Below are 6,000 nucleotides of genomic sequence, written 5' to 3' on the forward strand. Positions count from 1 at the left end.
ATAAATCACAACCTGAGCTCGCCTGCTCTCGAAGGATTCCACGTCTGGTCCTGGAAGCCACCATCCAAAGTGGATGTGGCCATTCCTCAGATAAATCAGTGAACACAGCCACTGAAGAGGATCTGATAACCATGAAATCCTTATTTTGAGCACGGCCAAGGCCAAAAAAACTTGTGATCAGCCCAAATTAAGGTTGATGTGGTGGTTGATGAGCACGACCAAGCTGGTGGTGCCTTCCTAGAGCTTGTCCTTGGCACTGAAGGGTGATGAGTCCCTGGCTTGTCCCTCAGCACCTGGTGTGGCTCTGCCCTTCTTTTCTCCCCTGCCACCCCCACCCCAAGGAATTTTAAATCCCAACCAGAAAAATCATCTGTTTGGGTTTTCCAAACTGGCCGCAGCAGAGGTGGAAGTTCCCTGCAGAGAGAGTTTGTCCTTCTGCTGAGAGCTGTTTCCATGTAAAACCTCTGCTGCTCTTCCCTCAACCATTAACAGGTGCTCAGATTCTCTCCAAACACACCCCAGCCGTGAGGTCTGACCAAACCTCTGTTTTCAGCCAATGTGCTGGGGGTTTCATGGATGTTCTCCTGCCCTGGCCCTGCTCTGGGATCAAACACATCAGCCCAAAGCCCTTTGCAGAGCCCACTTCCCTTGGCAGCACCCTGGACTAGGAATGGACAGCAGGACACAAGGTCCACTCCACAGGGATGCAAGGAATAGGAGAATAACTCCTGAAAAATGCCTGAGTTTGCCTAATGAGGTCTTCTCTTGGGTCTAAGTTAAAGCCATGCTCAGTTTTAAACTGGGAAATACTGGAACTGTATAAAAGGGATAATTTGATTTTCCAGGTATGTTCTGCCCGGTGGGTTTTGCTCTTCCAAGGGTGCTTGGGGGGAAGATGTGCAGAACCACAACAGCTGTCAGAAGATTTTTGGGTGATGTACCTAGCCCTGACTTTCACTGACGAACCAAGGGTTTCTCTTTGTGTGTGTTTTGGTTTAGATTTAAACAAGAGCTCTTTGCACACTCGACACAATCCATCCACTTAGCACTGAAGAAAGTGTAATTAGACACTTGGAGAACTGGAAGAAATTAACTCCGACCACAGCCCGTCACTCAGACTATTACTTAATAATATTTCCCAAATGTGCAAAGTACTTAGTTCTAGAATAACAGGAAAGAAGTGTAACTTCTCACCCCGAGCAGAGGCTCTGCCCCGTGAAAACCTCACCGGCCAGGAGATGTTTTGCCACCTCCCATCACCTGAGGGCTACCAGGAGACGTGAAGGATGTGATTCATGGTCCCCAATCCCACGGCACCGAAGGGCTGGAATGGAATCAAGGGCAGTGGCCAGCCCGAGGTGCTCGGGCTGCATGTGAGAAGATCTCCCTCAGCTTCCAACACGCCACGGAAACCGCGGAGAAATTGCTGTTTTCCTTCTTCTCCAGCGCCGGGCTGAGCCCTTGCCTCACCCCACGCTCCAGAAACCTGGCTAGAAAGAGATTATTGTGATTCCTGCTCGTTTCTTCACTCACAACAAAAAGCCCCATTCATCCTGGCTGGTTTGGAGGGGAGAGCCAGGGGTATCAGTAGCATGAGCTGGATCTGAGCGTCTCCACCGCATTCGAGCAAACGCCGCTCGCTGACTGGCGCGGCCCAGGGAAGCAATATCTGACTTTCGGAGCTTTGGAGGGGAGCATTCTTCTGGTTTCAAACAGAAATAGCTTTGCTGGCCGTGGCAACTTTTAAAAAAGTCCTGACGAAGCAGGGCCGGGCCATTTTCCCAGCAAAAACAAGAGGCCATTCAAAAAGTAGGGGGGAAGATGTTGTTCTTGGGTGTGGGAATCCAGGGCTTCCCGCTGGCTGCCCTGGGACCCTGGCAGGGGTCAGGAACCCCCCTGGACAGAGCCCCCAGAGACACTGTCTGTGATCTCTGTCCATGGAAAAGAGTTTTCAATCTTACAGGATGAATTACCAGCTCTGAGTGTTTGATATAAAGAATAATTAAGTGCGGCACAGGTGCAAAAGTAAAATTTTAGGATTCTAGATTAGGGGTTCAAAGGGCACAAGATGGAGGAAATTGGGTGTGTCTTGTCCTTTTTCTCCCTCTTCATGCCCTCCATGTTTCACTGTGGTGTTGGCATTTTTCTGTTGGTTCAGGCTGGGGACACACTGTCCAACGTAGGTGACAGATATTGGCACGTTATTGTAAATCCAGCACAGGTAGTTTGTGGTATTTAATGTTTGTACCATCCCACTGAGGGCAGAGCCCCACACGCTGCCCTGCAGGACAGAGCTGCGGCAGGGCAGCAGAACATGTTAGAGATAAACAGAATAAACAACCTTGAAACCAGCACAGACCAATTATGGCTTCTGCTTTGGCAATGGGGCAGAAAGACAGAGACTTTTTGCAATTTTGGAATCATCAATAACACAGATTCCAACACTCGGGTGTTTCTGCTTCAGGAACCAACACACCCACCTTCACCTGCCTAAATTACCCCTCACGTACTCAATGGGGCCACGTCCAGAGCAATGAACCTCTTGCCTTGTTGCAAAACACTGAAAAAAAAAGGATTTTTTAATAATAACGTCCATGATGCCTTAAATGCTGAAGTCATTGTGAATTAAAGCTCCCAGGACTTGCCCATGTGTGTGGGAAGAGCTGCAATGTAATTGCTTTCAGCAGAATATCACTGCAGTCTATAATTCAAATATATGAGATTGCCAGTTTCAAAATATTTAAGTGATTTCATCTGTATTTAGAAGATTGTGTCTCTCTGAGCAGCTCATTTAAAATGATATTTCTATTTTAGTGCATAAAATGGGTCCTGGGTGAAAGAAAAGGATAATTTTTGTTGTCGTCTTCTTTGTCTGAGGAAGCACCTGGGGGAGGTTGGAGACACAGAGCTCAGACTTCAATAGAATATTCCAGTCCTGGGGACATCCGTGGTGAAAGGCGAAGTGACATTCCAGAGATGGAGGTGTCAAAAAATAAAATAAAGTAAAGCAAAATCAAATTTAAAAAATTTAATTTAATTTAATTTAAAAATTAAAAATAAAATAAAATAAAATAAAATAAAATAAAATAAAATAGTAAAATAATAAAAAAAAGCCAAAATAACATAACATAAAATACAATAAAATAAAATAATAACAATAAAATAAAATAAAATAAAATAAAATAAAATAAAATAAAATAAAATAAAATAAATAAAAATAAAATAAAATATAAAATATAAAATATAAAATATAAAATATAAAATATAAAATAAAATTTTAAAAACCCCACAACTAAAATAAAATTATTTAAAAATCACTACCAGGAAAACCTGACACCTCCTAAATCACGGTGACAATTACAGCAGGATGTTTACTCTGAGCAGGAAAAATAGATGGCTTTTGAGGCCAGCAGGGTTGGTCCTGCAGGGACCATGGACAAATGACCAAGTGGCTTTGAAGCATCCTGAAGCTTTGATAATGCAGAGCTGGAGAGCAGCTGGGGTCTGAGATCCATCCCTGCTCCTTCCCCAGTTCCCAGCCCCACCTTCCCTGGGCCCTGGGATGTGGAGGGACCTCAGCTGCATCTTCAGTAGGATGGAAGCAGGGCGAGATCCTGACTGGGGTGTGAGGAGAACAACCCCGAGCACATCGCCTGTGGGAGCCCAGCACATCCCTCTGGCTGCCCCGAGACCCTGGCAGGGGGTCAGGGACCTTGGCACAAAGTCAAAAACACCTGTGGCGTTGATTTTAGCCCGTGGAAAAAAACGTCAACTCTGTATGAGGAATTACAAGCCACAAGAGTTTGAGTAGTTGTCTTGGTCTGAAAGGACAGGAGTCTGTGAAGGAAGGCAAAAGCCTCCTGTGAAATGGAAAAGGCAAACCCCCTCCCTCTGAATTACCACAATTTCAAAATTAAAAGGCCCTCAGGCAAAGATATGGGAATAACAGTTCTTTACTAGGAGAAAAAACTAAAAAAAAAATGTAATTAGTGCAAACAAAACAAGTGATAGAGTCAGAAACCTGAGAGTCAGGGTGTTGGTAACAGTCCAGTTAAATGGTGGCTGCTCCTCCTGCAGTGGCAGATGAAATGCTGCTGGAGCGGGGATCTGTAGAAGGGTGTAGTTTTCTCTGAAGGTCTGGTGATGGAGGAGTTGGGCCTGGTGTTCCTCTGGGGATACAGCAGGGAAGAAAGCTGCTCCTCTGGGGATCCAGGGAAGGGGCTGCCCTCATGTCCCAAAAAGTGCTGATTTTATGCAGGTAGGGCTGCTTGGCTCCTCCCTCTGGGTGGAGCATCTCACCATGGGATGATGGAACTTTACCAGTCATGCAGTGAGTCATTAATGGCCCATTAACAGAAGATATCTCCCCAAGGGAGACTTTGTTCTTGGGAGAGATAAGAAAACTGCCCAACCTCCAACAGATGGCAAATAGAATATATGCTGATCTTACAAGCCAGGACAATAGCGTAATGGCTGAATTGACACAGGGTGGAAAAGTAGAATTTTGGGGTTTTTAGAATGTAATTCAGGGGTACAAGATGGAGGAATCTGGGCCTTTCCTAGCCTTTTCTTCCTTCTTCTTGTCCTCCATGTCCTGCTGTGATGGTGACGCTTTTTTGTTGGTTTAAGGTAGACATTCACTGTCTAACATAGGTGATGGGAACTGGCACAGATCTGTAAACATACAACACGTAATTTTGATTATAAATTGTGGGAGCCACCCAAGGCTGGAGGCAGACTGCTCTGGCTTCTGTACTGGACGGACCTCGGCAGGTCAGAGAGAGAATTTTATAGACAAAAAGAATAAACAACCTTGAAAACTCGACTTCAGGCACTCCAGACCTTTTCTTCGGCTGCCAGGCTAGGGGAACAAGGATTTTCACAATTTTGGGGTCATTCCAAGCAAGGAGACCCCAACAATTGCCCACAGTGTGTCCCAGGCCACCACGGGTGGGAGGTGCCTTTTCCTTATCCCTTTCTGTCATTTCTGGCGTTTCTCCAAGGTAAATTCTGTCTTTAGGAAGAGAGCCCTGCCCCAGGAGCTGGATGTCTCCTCGCAGTGGCTCAGGCAGAGGGCGTGGGCAATTTTGGTGGGGTTAATTTCCCCAGAAATCCTCTAATTCCCAGTGTCCCTGCAGGAGGGAGAGAGTCCCATCCTTGTTGTCTGCAAAGCTGAGTGAGGGGTCTTCACTCAGAGATGAAAATAAGTAATGCAAGAAGGCAAAGATGATAATGTTGTGGCTGTAATGAGACACAAATGCTATTTTGATGGTTTTCTCTGAAAGAAATACACAAAAGCCCAAGCGATTTAATTGAAGATCTCCCAGGCTTTGCAATCAGCATGGCCACAGATGCAGGGAAATCTACTTTTATGTGGCAGAACACGAGTGGTTTTCCCATTAAAATAAAAAGAAAGATGAGAAAAAAAATATTTCAAAGAGATTTTTTTTCTTTTTTTTGTAGGGACATGACTTGAAGGATCTACATTGCCCATGTGAGAGAGAGACTGTGATTAGATCAGATAAAACACAGAATTTGGGAATTTTTAATGTTTTATGAATACATGGCATTACACTTGTCTGCTTAACACTGAGCACATCGCCAAGGAGTCCTTTGGGAGATGCTTTTGGGAAGGAGAGAAGGGAGAAACTCCCAGGCTATTAAAGATGCCAACAGGTAGAAATAAACATTCACCTCTTCAGATTCTGAAGCACCTTCTGACTTGTTTTCCAGAACAAACACTCAAAGATCAGGATGCAGCTTTTGAAGCTGCTGAGATCTTTAAACTGAAGAAGTGGGATGGGTCAGTGTTGGATTTTACTTTTTTTCTGATTTAGAGATGGGGTAACTGAGAGATGGTTTAAAAACTTTTATTTTATTTTTTAATCTCATGAGAAGGGTGAGACAATACAGATGTTTTAATTCACACTATTACGATTAGAAGCTATTTTAAATTTTTTCTACAAATTCATTTCCCACAGGTCAGACAGCAAAAATACA

This window comes from Taeniopygia guttata, chromosome 11 (genome assembly GCF_048771995.1).
Source record: "Taeniopygia guttata chromosome 11, bTaeGut7.mat, whole genome shotgun sequence".
Taxonomy (NCBI): domain Eukaryota; kingdom Metazoa; phylum Chordata; class Aves; order Passeriformes; family Estrildidae; genus Taeniopygia; species Taeniopygia guttata.